This window comes from Alligator mississippiensis, chromosome 5 (assembly GCF_030867095.1).
Source record: "Alligator mississippiensis isolate rAllMis1 chromosome 5, rAllMis1, whole genome shotgun sequence".
NCBI lineage: Eukaryota > Metazoa > Chordata > Crocodylia > Alligatoridae > Alligator > Alligator mississippiensis.
The window spans coordinates 195,424,782-195,441,206 of record NC_081828.1 but is presented as its reverse complement, the minus strand read 5'-3'; the positions used below and the strand labels follow the sequence as shown (position 1 = coordinate 195,441,206).

The 16,425-nt window shown below is 42.9% G+C and overlaps 1 long non-coding RNA gene across 1 annotated transcript in view; it reads right to left on the bottom strand.

The window, feature by feature from the left end:
- LOC109285962 (uncharacterized) overlaps window positions 1-16,425 on the bottom strand; it is a 571,893-nt gene that overhangs the window by 547,720 nt on the left and 7,748 nt on the right. Inside the window, exons 3-7 of the long non-coding RNA XR_009462697.1 lie at window positions 13,541-13,684; window positions 11,324-11,416; window positions 9,470-9,611; window positions 4,312-4,386; window positions 2,638-2,708 (exon numbers count right to left, since the gene is read on the bottom strand). This is a non-coding gene — a long non-coding RNA (uncharacterized LOC109285962). The remainder of the gene's footprint in view (window positions 1-2,637; window positions 2,709-4,311; window positions 4,387-9,469; window positions 9,612-11,323; window positions 11,417-13,540; window positions 13,685-16,425) is intronic.

Here is a 16,425-nt window from a genome sequence, read left to right as displayed (position 1 = left end):
GAGTAAATTTGCTACCTGTAAATACAAGTAGCAAATCTACTCGCGATTACTTACTGCACAGTATGGTACATGTAGACAGCCAACTGGGAGCAAACTTGCTCCCAGGCAGCAGGAGGCAGGAGATTGCTCTCTGCCTCCAGGAGCTGCCTGCTGCCAGGATGGGATCCACCACTGGAGCCTGGGTGGGGACAATATCCCCCTGCCCAGGCAGCAGGGAGCTCCCAGCCCCTGTTCCCACAATTGCAGGGCAGGGGCTGGGAACAAGGTCCCAGCCTGATCCCAGCCCCTACTCATGATCATGATTGCGGAGCAGGGGCTGGGAGCAACCTGCATGGGGAGAGTTCTCCACCCAGCCTGCAGCAGGCTGGGACTTGCCCCTGACTAGGACAGTTCCCGACTAGCCCTGGACTGAGTGGGGAAGTCTGCATGTGAAACCTGGAGATGGCTGGGGACTGTCTCATTTTGGGCAGTCCACAGCCATCTCCAGGCTGCATGTGCAGACTTCCCTGAATACCCTGTGGCTGGCTGCAAACTGTCCTGGACAGGAGCAGGTCCCAGTCCCATGCCCCGATTAGGTGATCAAGGTCCGAGGCTTGGAAAGAGCTGTGGGGGAGGGGACAGTACCCAGCCTCACGCCCCAATTGGGTGATCAAGGTGCAGGGCTTGGAAAGAGCTGCAGTGGGGAGTGCAGGTCACGGCCCCCCTGCTCCAATCCATCGGTGGGGCATCTTGCAGCAAGCCCTCAGCTGGGCGGGAAATCCCACCCAGCCAGGGGCATGCTGCCAGCTGCCCCACCAGTAGATCAAGTCAAGGAGCTGAGACCTGCTCCTCTTCTGCAGTTCTTTCCAAGCTCCCTGCCCCAAACTGGAGAGCCAAGCCAGGAGCTCCCTGCACTTGGGGCAGAGGGACATTGTCCCCACCTAGGCTACAGTGGTGAAGCCCACCCCAGCAGCAGGCAGCTCTTGGGAGCAGGGAACAAAGTCCCAGACCCCACCAGGAGGCAGCTGTCTCCCGGCCCTGTGCTTCCTGCCAGCGCCTGGGCTAGCACCCAGGGGGAGCCTTGAGCTCCCCATGGCTGCTGCAGGGAGCTGGTGCAGGGCCAGAGGGGGCAGGAGCAGACTGCTGCCAGGAGCAGCAAATCTGCTCCTGCATCCCTACATGTGTAGACGCCTGCCTAGGGTGGGTTTACTCTACAATAATTTACTCTAGGGTGGGTTTACTCTAGAGTAATTTACTCTAGAGTAAACCCACTCTACAGCATTTGCATGTGTAGATATGCCCCCTGTGTGCGTAAAGCATGCATATTGGTGCCTGAAGGCTGAGACCCTATTTCAAGGCCTGCTGCAGATACAGTGCAAGGCTTTCTTTACTAGACTTCCCTTTCCCTCCAGATAGGAAAGTGTAGAGATGAGTTAATACTGGCCTAAGGGTTATTTTGCTCAGACTGTTTCTACCAGCTCTTTGTTTGAAACAAGATACATAGACAAAAGGACTTGAAAATTGCACCTAGACTAGGGGCTTTTGCTAATATCGATATGCTAGAGAAGGGGTAAGAAAATCATATCCCTAAGTCCCATAACTAGCAAAACATTTAAGCACAAAATGTGCATGTTACAGGCATGAGAAATACATTTCCATGCTACTCATGAGCTGAGTTTGCAGTCTCTTATGACCTGAAAAATCCTTTTGCTTCCAGGAATGTGAAATCCCATCAGCATGTTTTCAGCCAGTGCAACCCCTCACCAGTACTAATGTTAGTACAGTGCTAGTATTATAACTTCCAGAGCATGTGGAAATACCAAGTTTAAAAGCCAGATTTATTCTACTTTCCCATCTAAGCCTGCTCATCTAGGCATGCTCAAAACATGTGAAGTTATAGGAAACCCCAGAATTTTCCATTTTCACTTGCAGCAATGTTTAGGTCAGACTAAAAATACATTTGAAAACTATTCATATCTTAGTAGTTTCTCATGTTAACTGTCTAGGCCTGACATTTGGAACAATGATTATTTAGATTTTTTTTTTAATTCCTTTATGTTGAGTTTTTTAGTATATCTAGTAGATATCATTTTAGAGGAAAATATAGAGACTGATTATAATGATGCATTTTAAACCCATCTAGGATCATAAGTTGGAAATTTAAGATACAGATATATGTTGGTTTCAGAGCCTGGACTGCCTTGAAATACAAGATTCATTAGACATTTATAGAGCTAATATGTATAATATGTAATATAGCATTTAGCAACATGAATGGATAGAGGGAACCTATGTTTCCTCAGCAAAAGTTCCACAGGGCTGGCACAAGAAGTTACTGTAAGCTGATGCATGAATTTACACAGCTTTAGCTTCTCTGTAGTAACTGCCCTTATGTATACCCTCACACCCATGGCAAATGCAAAGTAGTTTATTCAGGGTATAGGCACACAATCAAGCAAGGTAAATGGGGCTGTAGATTTACAATATATTATTTACTCCCTAGTAACCAACCACAGATTGCACATACTCAGACCCTGCAGCAAATATGACGTACTGTGGTCCATTTTCACCGAGATGGGCATTGTCTTGGATTTACCGTGGGGTAGAGGCATGCACACAGGCAGCTACCACAAAGTAGTTAACTCACTCTAAACTCACCTCGCCGCAACGTTCTTCTAGCTATACCTTGGGACGCATCCTTCAACACACGCCAATTGTCTAGATAGTGCCTTGCAAAAGGAAACAGAAGAAGTGAAGCAGCAAGTGTTGCAATTGAGATAAATGCACTCGTGAACTGTTTCAGAACATTGATTAATCATTATCTGATTTGTGTTTGTTGTAGTGACCAGCACAAATCTCTAAAGTACCAGTGACAGTCAGCCCATTTACTTATAGGTCTCCTGTTTGGATCAGGGATAACATAGAAAAGTTTCTACACCAACAAAAATATACTCACAGGGATTTAGGGAATTGCAGACACTTTTAACAATGTTACCCTGCCTTTTTAAGTTGTAGTTATTTATTTTTCTCTTTTACCCCTCTTGATATTTCTTTAAAATTTCTCAAATCCTAAGCTGTGATTTAAGCTGTGATGAAAACTGCTGCTTAGGTATAATTTGGGGGGAGAGGGGGAAGCATAGGGATTGGTCTGGCACCCTTGCTCATGTAAGTCTTCCTCACTGGCTTCAACAGGATGATACTTCAGAATGGGGAACATACGAGGACATTCTTATGCGGGGAGGGGGGAATTCCTATTTTAAGAAGAGAAAGAAAGTTAATGCTGTGACTGACGGATGGTAGGTTTTAGAGATGCATCCTTTCTTGTGATATGAGGATCAGCTGTTCATCCCTTTCTTCTTTTCTCCTTTTGATCATTCCTAAAATCATTCCTCAAGAATTCCAAGTTTCTAGAGAAGAAATTCCCTTTTATAAATAAAAGTATTTACTCCATTTGTTAGCACTAAAATGACACACAATTTAACTAGGGGTGAGGGAACTGCTGTCTGACCAGACAAGGCAAAAGGAAAAGATTGTTTCAAACTCTTGGGGCTCCTATACACATGCAGAGAACCTGCTCCAATGTGCTGGACATCCAGCTCATCGGAGCAGACTTAATTAATCGAGTCTGCTAGACCACAGAAATTAACATGCTCCAGCAGACTCTAGTGCCACGTGTATCATAAGCTTTAGTTCAAAGCACCCCACTGCCATTTTTCAGTGCAGAGGTGCTGATACACATGACACTCGGGTGCTTTTAATTAACGTGACTTGCTAATGAAAGCACACCTCCCCCCCACCCCACCCCACCCCACCCCCCATGCCTCCCAGAGCAGGTGTAAAAGTTACCATGCTGACTTGGTGCTAATTGAGGAAGACAAACCTGAAGAAGGATTTTAATGAAGAAAATGTTAGTTTGGTGTATGCATTTTCTGCATTTAATTTCGTGTGAAAAACCCTCTTTGTCCTACTTTATGGGCCAAATTTAATCAAATGCAGCATGATTTGATTATTTGGAAAACACCAGGCATAACTCAATCCCAAAATGGATCGTTAGCACAAAGGTGTGTCACTCGCCATCTTTTCATCCTGTGAAGTCCATTTTCATTTGCACCAGTTTATCATTTGAGTTCACAGACATCAGCGGACATTTGCCTCATGCATGCCAGCGTGGGGGGGAAGAATTAGGTCCTTGGAAGTCAGTGAGCATGAACAATAAATAGTTTTATTTTAGAGGGCAAAAGGAAGAGGGGCTAAAAAGAGAGAGAGAGAGAGAGAACAAGTTGGATAAAGCAACACAGAGAATGGAAAATGGAAAAAAAATGTTCCTCTTACCTCTTACGTTAGGAGCAAAGTGTACTTCCCAAAGATTGCTATTTTTGTACAGGCACACAGGTGGGGAGTTCAGTACTGTCAGAAAACAGTTGGGAGGCAAAAAGAATGAAGAAGGTTATACCGGGGAAGTGAGGGTACATGGAACTGGAGCAACGAGGGGTCAGGAACGAGAGAGAAGATCTGTTTTGATGAACCTTCTAACACCTTATTGCAGACACTATGACCTAGTCTATAGAACCTGTGCTAGTCAAGGGCTAAAGTTATCATCTTGCCCTGACTGGCACAGGTGTGCTAGCAAAAGTCCTACTTTAAGTGCACTTACTGCAGCAAAAGTCCTTTTGTGCTGGTTGATTGGGGAATGGATTTAGGCTGTATTGGCAGAACTCTTGAGAAGTTTACCAATTGCTATACAGGTAAATTTTCCTGTATGTAGATAAACCCAGCATCCCACAGCTGCTGTCTGTAGTCCATGACACAAGGAACAGCAGTGCTAGACAAGTCATGTATCCACACACCAAAGTACTGGTACATTAAGGGTCTCTGGGATGCTTCTGCCATTGTGTACCAGGGACCTGGCACAACAGCACCAGGAAAACCCCAGATGTACTGATATCTTGAGAGAGAGAGAGCACTCAAAACACCTTTAGTAATCTACAGATTTGACAATTTTCAAAAAGATGTTTTAGCATAAAAGTTTAGTGGAACATTCATAGTAGATTGTGGAAAAAACCCTAGTCAGACCAGTTCATTCTCCCTTTCAGCATCCACTCTGCCACTGTGTGACATAGGATACAGGGCTTGATGGACCCAGGAACTGGCAATTCTTATGATCTTGTAAGATATGAGCAAGACTGAAATGTATTCCAGGATGATCTCCTACCTCAAGAGTGAAGGGACATTTCACATTTCAATTCTATTAAACCACCAGCCTTTGTAGACACAAAGACTACACTTAATTTTTTATATTACCACATTCCTGCTGTTGTGGTATTTCTTGTCAGCCATGTGGGAAACCCAGGTTTGATTCCTCAACGTGCATATAACTTCAGCCATCAAAGCACCAAATGTCTGGACTTAGACTGGCCTTTGGATTCCATCTCAATGATCTAAAGCAAGGATGGAAGATCTGGGTAGCCTCCACTCCTCCCTAGCCATACACTTCAAAGGTCCTGGTGACCTCATGCACAATCACCATGATCCAGAAGGACTGATGGTTGCCTACTACTAGCCCAGGAGTCCTAATCATGGACCAAGACCCATTGTGCTAAAAATTGCTTAACCATGAGAAAAGCAAGGATGCAGTATATAAGTAAGCGGATGGGATGAGAGTTATTGAATTCAAAGATGACTCAGAAAATAGAGCTACCATTGCAGAATATTTACACTGGATTGGTTTGTTCCAAAGTAATTCTAAATGAATTCCATCCAGTCTAGAAGTAATGCATCAGGACACTTTTCATACTGCACTGAGGCCCCCTCTACACATGCAGGTAAAGGCATGATGGACTCTAATGTGCAATGGCAGAAGGCACGATTGTTGGATCACACATTAGATCCCATTGTGCCTTATTGCTGGGCTCCCCCTGGGCAGCAAGCTGCCATGGCTGGGAACCCCACAGATCACAGTTGTGGGGCTCCCAGCCATAGGGTGATTCCCCCTTGCACCAATCCTCTGGCCCCAGGGGTTTCCCTGCACCCCTGGGGTGGGGGGATCACCTGCATCCCTAGGGTGAGGGGTTTTCATGCACCTCAGAGCCCAAGGAATTATGGCAGTTTTGATCCCCAGGGCTCAGGGGTACATAAAACCCCCAGACCCTGGAAATCATGGCTGCCTAGGGCTCAGGCATGTTACACTGGGCATAGTGCTCCCCTGTGGCTGGGAGACGGTGGCAGAGCACCTTTTGGGGTGCTCGCCACTTGAGGGCTTTCACAGGCTCTGAGGGAAGGCTGTTTCGGAGGAGCAGCAGAGAAAACCTCCCCCAGGAACTATTTTAAGGGGGAAGGTGTGTGGCAGGGCACTGTGGGTGCCTGCCACTTTAAGAGCTGAGCCAAGCAGCCAGCAGGTGCTTGATTGCAGCAGCCATTTTAGACCTCTGCCTGCCTATATAAAGAGAGCAGTTTGCTCCTGGCAGAGGTAGCAGTAACATTATCTGGCTGCAAGGCTGTATACAACATCCTGGAGGTAAGGGGGAGCTGTAAGGGGATGGTCTGGAGGCTCCTGGTCCTGGGCATGACCTAAAACTGCACCCTGCTGGGAGTGGGTGGCCCTGTGGGGCTCTCAGTGGTGTGGGAGCCCCCAGGAAATACCATGCCAGTTACCACCTCGGTGAAAGGTGGGTTGGGGTGCCTTAACCCCAGCTTCCTCCTTTGGGTAGGTCATGTAATATCAGAAGTAGCTGGGGTCAGGCATGGCTGTGGCCACCTGCGCCCTGTAGGGTGCAAGACCCTGAGGAGAGGTAGCTGGGGCCAGGCATGGCTGTGGCCACCTGAGCCCACTGGGGAGGGAAGCCCTGTGGCCCCAGTGGGGGGGATGGAAATGAGGAACCCCAGTGAGGGGGGGGAGCCCAGTATTGTTTGCCCAGTAAGGGGAGGCCCAGATATGTCTTTAGACACCTGAGGCTGAGTAAGGGAGGCTCAGTCTGAGAGAGGGATGAGTCCTGACCCCAGTAAGTCCTCCACCACTGGGAGGCCAAGTGTAGGTCAAAAATGAGACCTATAGTTGAGCACAATGACCTGCTGCTCCAGGGCGGAGAGTGAGAGTCCCCATGAGACCCTGGAGTACCAGTCATGGTATGAGTTGAGAAGCCCCAGCGGTGGGGAGAAGAACCAGAGGGCTGGGAGCCCAGTATGTCTGAGTGTACAGGGTTGCCTGGGAAGGGGCCAAGGCAAGCTTAGACCCAGTTGGGTAATTGTCTGGCACTAACCTGGTGAGGGTCATGGGAGAGGCCCAGAAGATGATGCATCTGCCACCCAAGGTATGAGCTAGCTAAAGGCTATAGCCTAAGGGGCCTGCTCCAAGAGGAAGCAAGGCAGTATAAGTTGTTGACACGTGAAAGAGACCCTGTGAGGAGGGCGGCATGAATGTGAGTGTCTGAGGCCTGACAACAAGGCCTAAGCTTGGTCTGGCTGTAGGCCAGGAGCATTGTTATCTCGATGCCATCTGTGAGGCTTGGGCTGCGGTGTAGGGGAGGAATAAAGCCACAGATAGTGTCCCCTGGCATCAGGGCAAGAATGGGCAGCCTCCTATCTTGATTAATATCCTAATGAATTAACAACAAGGTGAGATGGGTGGGTGGTATGCCCAAAGGCAAGTGGGAAATCTAGCACTGTGGCTAGTCAGGGAGCCCCACTTTGAACAGAGAGCCATCAGCTGGCAACCAAACTAAAGCTTGATACCAACCAGCTATGAAGTTAGTACACTTTTTTTTTTTTTTTTTTTTTTTTTTTTTTTAGATTCAACTTTACAGCTGGTTGGAGCTTTTTATTGTGCAATGGGTGCTTCACGTGTGTAGCTGGTCTCCCCATAATGGCTCGGTTAACCGGTTAATTGCGCAATATCTATAGCGTGTAGAGGTGTCCTAAGACAGGCTTGAAACACCGCTTGTGTATCCAGAAGCAGAACAAAAGCTATCAGATTGTTATAGTGTTTAAAGGTGGACCAACTGCATTTCATGTTACTGTGAGATCTGTGTATTGATTATGTTGGGGTTGGGGAGGGACAAGGTGGGTTGTGGGGGGGAGCAAGGCAGGGAATAACTTCCTTGTAAGGCAATCCCACTGTGAAAAATAAATTCCTGATAACTGACTGTAGGTGGGGGGGACAAAGACAACTGGAAAATTAGCAGCCCTGCTCTCAGAAGTCCTCTTTCTGTATTGAACATGAGGATATGTTAGGGTAGAAATCTATATAAATATAATGATCCCTCTAACAAAAAGTTAAATCTCTTCTCTGTTGGACCTCACTTGTATTGAAACTGTTTTTACTGTCAATAAAAACAATAAAGTACCACAAACTACCATGAACAAGAGAAATTTTTGTACTTTCTGGATACACCTGGTACTACTTATGTTACAGTTGGTACCATGGTTCAATGGAAATGTTCTCAGTAATAAAGGCAGTTAGCATACTTCACTTTGAACCAAAATTTCCATTATATCTTCTGACCTAACAGGGATATCAACAGTTATTCCAGAAATCCACCTCTCAAAATTTCAGGAATTTGTAATTTATCTGCAATCTCTATTTTTTTTTTTTTTCTTATACTGCCTAGTGGTACAACAAATAAGACCAAATTAAAAGGTTAAAAAACTAGAAGCTTTCTTTATAACACACTGTTTACTGCAACATTACTAAAACTGCATGTCCTTTAGTTCTAATTTTTTTTGTTATAATTTTGACTGCCTTATTTTACTGTTCCCTTGAATACTTACATACTCGTAATTAAACTTTTCACCTTTCCAAGTAACTGACTGTGTTCCTGCACAGTGGGTGGTTTTCTCTGCAGACATATTGACTTGGAACAATATACAAAGCAGAAATCCCTGAATGGAATTTATAGCTAAACTTAACCACGCATATTTTAATAAATTTGCATATCTGTCTTTCAACATTTAAGAAAAAATGAAATTACAATTAACTGAATTTAGGCACTATGTTGCTTTGTCAGAAAAATATATGAGATTTGAAGTTATAATTTCCATATTTATTGATGTTGTATGTAAAAGGAAGTCTGTGCAAAAATTCCTGGTACCGCCTTAAAGATATTTCAAGAATAGGAGTGTGTTAACCTTTCACATGAAGCTTGGACATGGAAAAAGACCCTTGCTTCTTCACGGAGACTTTGAAGAATTAGGGTGGACAACCTTTAGAGTTATGGAAAGCAACAGCTCTGACCACGCCATCCTAGAACCACCAACTTGTATTCACTAAAAGAGGTAATTTGTGGGGGAGGAGAAGGGCATGGGGTTTGTTTGTTTTTTACTAGTGTTGAATGAAAGGGCCTTCTTGCCAATGTTGACAGTTTACTCAACATTAGGTGTATATTTTAAAAACACAAAACCCAGGTTTTCCTTGATACACTGTCACACCATCTCTCTCTCTCCAACTTATTCTTGAAAGCAAACTTGTTACAATTATCAGTAACACAAACTTTCTCACCTGCTTTTCAACCTTAGCATTGCCCCAACCCTGTTCTCCTCCTATCTTGCTGTGATTTTCTCTTATCCATGGCCGCCTTCCTCCCAGAATAGGGGTTGAGTCTTGACGGATGGTCAGCTTTTCAACCTGGAGTGCCTTCAAACTGAAAAATACCAAGACCGGCATCACTAACCTTCAGTGTACTGATGATTGTGTTATCCTCGTGTACACTGAGACTGATACACAGTCTACCCTTCACCTTTTCCCAGGTGCCTACCATAGCCTGGGACTCTCCCTTAATATGGGGAAGACCAAGGTGCTCCATCAGCCTGCCCTAGCACAAGCTGCCCCCCTCCCTCCACAAACTATCTTTGGTGGAGATCCCCTAGAAAATGTTGAGCATTTCCCATACCTTGGCAGCCACCTCTCCCAGTCAATCAGCCTTGACGTAGAAATTGAACATAGGATTTGCTGTGCCAGCATATGCTTTGGAAAGCTGCTTTGCTGTGCCTTTACTGACAGATCTGCAGATGGCTAACAAGATCCTGGACTACAATACGGTGGTTATCCCCATGCTTGTCTATGGGTGTGAGACATGAGTCAAAGCCATCTTAAGCACCTGTAATGGTTCCATCAGCATTGCCTCAGGAAGATCCTTCACATTAGATGAGAAGATCAATGCACCAATGCCCGCATCCTTTCTGCAGCTAACATAACCAGCACTGAAGCAAAGATCATGCATGAAACATCAACTCTCCTGGGCTGGCCACTGTGTGTGGATGGCTGACACATCTTCTCTTCTCTCATCTCAATCATGGTAAGAGGACAGTGGAAGCACTACAAGGACACCTTTAAAGCATACCCTAAGAAGGGTGGCATCAACCTTACAAACTGAGGAGTGCTGGCTGGTAACGGGTCTCAATGGTCCTGCACCATACATCCAGCTACAGCCCATTTCGAAAAGAGCTGTCTCTTTCAGCTGGCCAAGAAATGACAGAGGAAGAAGGAAAATGCACAATGTCCAACAGCTGTGCTCCCCTCCCCACAAGGTACCACCTGTCATATGTGTGGTAAAACTTGTAGAGCATGGATTGGATTCTGCAGCTATATTAAAACTCACCAGTAATTGCTACCTCCCCACCACCTTGGCAGATGACATCCTCACACTGAGGGATAGTGAAGACTGGACCTCTTGGTTATCACCTCATCAGGATGCACAGTAGACATTAGGTGCATTTGGGTCATGCTTTTTAAGGTTGTCTTTATTAGCATAATAGCCAGAAACTTAATTTAAAAAAAGAAAAATAAGTTTGGGGGGGGGGGGGGTTAAGTTCTTCAGAGAGATGCATGTTGTGCCAAGAGACCACTGAGTCAAAAAGATCCTACAGAGGTTTAGGAATCTTACCACAGCGTCCAGGCAGGATCAGGCATTTAAACTACTGGAACAGGACATTTTTCAACACCATACATATCTATAGCATTAAATAGTCAAGTACAGGGGCTATTTTTGTTTGGTAAAAGTGCAACAACCATTAGCACTCTCACAATATAGTACAATCAATTGGAGGTCACCATACAAACCATGTGTCATTATCTAGGTCCTGCCATGCCAAAACAGAATTGCTGGAGGGGTGATTTAATCCAGTACAGTAACCAGCAAGGATCTGCTCCCTTATGATGCAAAAAGCTCCACAAAAACATGTGTAGTGCCCACAGCTCTCACTGTAGTCAATGGGAATAGTGACCTAAAACTCAGAATTTGGTCATGGTTCTCCAAACCTTATCTCCCAAGTAGAAAATGAGCCCAGCAGTTAGTCATTCAAATCACAGGCTCTGCTTACCAAAAGTAATGATTTTAAAGATTAATCCACTTACTAGGTGTGTACGTAGTCCCCTCATGGGGCCATAACCAAGACAAAAACGGATCTTAGCAGAGTCTGTTCCACCTGAAGCTCATTAACAGATATGCTAAATGTAAACAAAACCAGGAGGAGGTAAATTGAAGAGGATGGGAAATTAGACAAAAGCTTCAAACTGATGCTTTATGTCAATAAATGCTAGTAACAAAGCAAGGAAGCATTAAAAAATGTTAAAAAGAAAGTCACTCCTATTGTAATGCTACATAGCACAGCTATTGGGCATCCAAATGCACCTAATATTTTCCAATAATTAAGCATTCATTCATAAATGGCAAACAAATACTTACAGTTAAAGAAAAAAAACCACACACGGTCAATCAAATACTTTAAAAAAAAACAAAAAAACCTGAAACTGTGTTAAACAGAAATGATACTTTCAGCTGCAATACACATACTGCTTAGTATCTGTTTTATAAATGCAAGAGTCCAAACTAAGAAGCTTCCTACTCTATAAAACACACTGAAACACCTGCAGGGCCAAAACAAACCATTTTAGGCAACTGTACTGATCACATGTGGATTGCAAATATGCAATAGAACAATAGGCTTTCATGGCCACAAAATATTGTATATAACTAGATTTAAAGTATATTCCACTTATGGAAAGTGTCTATTATTTTAAACACAATCTTTAAAATTTGATTTCAAGAACGTTTTGATTTTTGTTGCCAACAGAAACTAATTCAGGAAACCGGTTTAGCAAAATTAAAAACAGGGCTTTGTTTCAATGCCTTTCTTTCCACCCCACCCAAAAAAACCCATCAAACTCCAACTGCAATTTTCTGCCCTCATCACCAAACCTTTTCCTTCTCTTTTCAGGCTGGATCCTGCAAACCTTTGCTCACACATGGGGTCCTTCTGAAGTCAGTCGAACCACTGACATTAGAAATTATTACTTGTATGTAGAAGATTTTATATTTATAGGCTCAGTCCCCATAAATTTTTACGTGAAGTTCTCACTTGCCACCCCAAATCTGTGTATCATGAGTTCAATAGTTACTTGTGAACAGATAAATGTTTCCCTTCTCCACAAACTCATTAGATCTGTAAAGAATTTCACAGATCTGGCAACTCCATTTTCCTCTCACCTCTTGACAACATTCCTTGTGTCAGATTGAGGGATACAGGTAACGTGAAAAAGGTTGCACTTCTGTTGACCCCACCATAGTTGTTCTCAGGAAGAGGATTTTGATCTCTATTTTCAAACCATGACCTTCCTCAAATTCAAATTTTCTTTAAGATATATACACATCTTCATTACTTTAAGAAACTATAAAAAAAAGTCTGACTGCTTTGTCTTTCAGCCTGACGGACTTTGTTCTCCATTTTTCATAGGTAATAATTACCTTGAATGAATATCTTAGTATCTAGGACCCAAATTGCCAAAAAAAAAAAAAATATTGAGGCTACATAATTATTAATAATTTCAAAGTTGTTGGTTTGAAAGCTCACTGTTATAGCTATTTTGCCTTTCTCCCCACTACAAGCCCTCCTAAGTTTAAGAGAATGAGGAATTGCCTTTCAAGCTATTCTTTAAGTACTTTTTTCATTTGTAAGATTGCCATTTAATATTATCCTTCCCTAAATTTATTTTTAATTTTCTTAATAATTCTACATAATAACAAAGAAAAAGGAGTGAAAGTGTCAATTAGACACATCCCAAAGCAACAGAATATTGTACAATGTTACAGTTAACAGAACTGCATCCAAGAAAGTGGATACAAACTATTCTTCTTTAAAATGGTCTTACATGCTGTTAACAAGTGTTATCTGTATTTGAGTTTACCTGGAGATATGCAGATATTTCTATATTTAATTATACTTGGGTTTCCCCAAGTTAAGCGAAATATTTATCCTCTATCTTCAAAGGCATAAGCACATGCATAATTTTACTTACATGTGAAGTCCTATTGAGGCCTGTCTGACTATTGAAGCCTTGAAGCTAGAAGCATTACTTAGCAGATCAGAACAGACATCTAACCATAGATTTTTCTCTTCATGACACAATGAATGTGAAAATATTTAGAAAGCAATCTCTCTGTAAGAAGATAAGATGCAAGAAAACCCATAAAGTCTCGATGGTCTTGCACTGAAGAAACAACACATGCACTGAGTAGAATCTCCTGTAAAAGAAAAAAATGAACCAACATGACACAATGCAATTCAGGCTAACCTCAATATAAATTGCAGGTAAAAATTCCTCCTTGTATGTCGATAATGCAGTTTCTTCTTCTTAAATCTTGATACAGAAGGCCTACTGAAGCTAATCTGGGGTCTTTCCACCTTTCATCTTCAATTCACTGACTCTGGAACAAGCCTATAATAATATTTTATTAATCCATGTAGCAATTTCCTATATATTTTACAGAGGTTAAATTGTAGAAGTGATAAGACAGTAAAAAAAACCCACAAGATACTTGAAATAGAAGAGTCACAATTTAGTTTACACTTAGTAGCACTAAATATATCCCATTACTACTTTTCTCTGGTATGTTTTAGGTTTCTTTCAGAAGCATTCAGTTTTCCTGCAGTGGGATTAGGAAATATAGCTAAATGGAGCCACTCCACTTTCAGAAGTCTAATTCTACCAAGTATCAATGAATTTTGAGTGCCAAATCCTGGATTATTTTTTGTCCCATACTCAGCACTGATTGGGCACAGCCAGAGAAGTACATTTACACTGCTAACACTACCTACTGTCTATGTTCATTTTCCAGCAGTCCATACCTAATGTCTAACTGCAGCCAAAAGGGGAAAATGTTCACATCTGTCACATCTCTTGAAGGAGACTTCTGGCATACCTATATTAATTTGTACTTTAATCCACTGGAAACTAGGATTTTGAGTACTGCAATAGCAAATTCAATTATAAGAAATGTGAAAGTAGTTGGAAATGCAGACAATGCTTTTACCAATAAAGAAGCAGGTACACCAACAAACGGTAGCAAAAAACCTCTAACAGAGACACTCAGACAATATTCCCCAGCAGTCTTATTACCAGTGTTCTGCCATAGCCGGAAAGCCAAACTCTGAAGGCAGTTAAGATATGATGTAGCCAGCCAAGATATCATCTACCACAGCAACACTACTGTGAGCCCATGACCAGAAGGACAGGTAAAAGTGGTATGTCAAACAGCCTGATGCTGGTGCCAAAGCCTCAGAAGAGGCTGTGCGTCAGGCCTGCCTTTCTCCAGCACTGAGGTTACAAATAGAAGTCAGAGGGGCTGCATTTCTGTCCCTCTCATGTATTGGTTTGGTTTTGTTTGGCCTTCAACAAATGAGCCAGGCTCTAAAAATGGTCCTAGCCCATCTCAGTTAACGTTTGCCTCTTTCTTCCTAACAGGACAATTACAAACATTACCACTATCGAAAAGCCTCATAAAATTATTTTTCATTCTACAAGAAAAGGTAAAGGGAATACTTTATTATAGCTTAATAATGAAATCTTAATTTGCATTTCAAAACCCTAAACATGCACACGTACACACCTATTTTTTTTCCCATTGTGGCTATTTGTCATGATATTAAGCAGACTGAGGATACTCAATTTGCAACCCCCAAACAGAGCTGTTTTATGTGGTACAGTGGCAGGTCATGCTAGCACCATCTTTGTATTTTTGGGCCCATTTCATCCAGATTAACAAAAGTCCAGATATACCACCCTTCCTTGTGTTTAGCAGCACCTATCTTAATCTGTGTGATGCCCAATGAAATCAGAAGGGTAACTTGTAGTAGAAGATACTTGTGAGCCATGGGTAGAAGGGACAGGCCCTCAGAAGCTGCATTTTTCTTTGCCTTGAAGAAAAAGTGTTAAGAGCAAACAGCTAACATGAAGTCTAGACGAAAGCAGATTACACTTGCAATAAAACTGAAACAGCCAATCAATAACTTTGATTAAAATTACACTTAAAAATTTGTATTATTAAATTCCTGCCATCATTCTCCTTGTAAAGAAATGATTAGGAACAGAAACAGTGTAAAAATGAACACAGATTGAAACATTTTCACTGATTAAACATGCTCCTTCAATTGAGGCAACCTTACAATTAGAGTTTTGCGTGCTAGGGCCAGAGGATGAAGCAGATGCAAGTCTAACAGGCTCCCCCTATTTTGCAATATTTATCGCCACTATTAAAGTTTTTCAAACCCTTACAAAATGATTCTTGGATGAACCTTAGATCATCACCTATGGCTAGGGAAAACTCATGCTCCCCTCCATTCTCAAGAGCCATCAAAAAACCATGGAGATCAAGCAATCCTTGGCTTCCGGGATGTAGGCCTCTGAGGGAAGATCTAAGGGGAATACAGAGGACTTGGCTTCTCTGATAGAGGGCACATCTAGAGAGCAAAAAAAAATTTTTAAATCAAGTATTAAAAATACAGTGAATAGGATTCAAGGATTTGTAATGAATATTCAGGCTTCGTTGGACATCCTGATGACACCAATTTAGGGGATGGAGGACAAAGGTTCTGCCTGCGAAGATCAGGCTGTGTAAATGGCCTGGCAGACAGGCTCTCACAGCAAGGAACTGGAGGTTCTGAGGGACAAAGGGCTAGATTTGTAGGAGAGATCAAGGAAATACAGCATCCACGTTATTGGAGTGCCTGAGAGGCCTGGAAAAGGTAATCCTACCTACTTTGTGAATAAAAGCTGCTTGTCAGCATTTTAAAACTTGCTTCAGACACTTCTCTATCTGTACTGATTCACAGATAGAGAAAGTCTCATCTGAGAGACCTGAAGAAGAATACAGTGGTACCCAACAGTTGGTCTATCTCCCTCCCTACTATGCAGTTCATCCAATAAAGGGCATCGCTCACAAAAATCCTTGCCTCTTCACTAAAGACATAGTTAGCCAAGTCTAGTCAAATATAGAAAATGTTCTCATTACAAAGTCCCCCGCATTTTAGACCCATCTGTTCACATCCACATGGTTGCTGTACTAGATTTTTATGTTGAGCTGGCCTTAAGCAGGATATCCATGATTCTCATCAGTGCAATAAATGGAGCCATTCTTTCCATTACTTCACAGTGTGCTGTGGGAAAACGTGTCTGCTCTT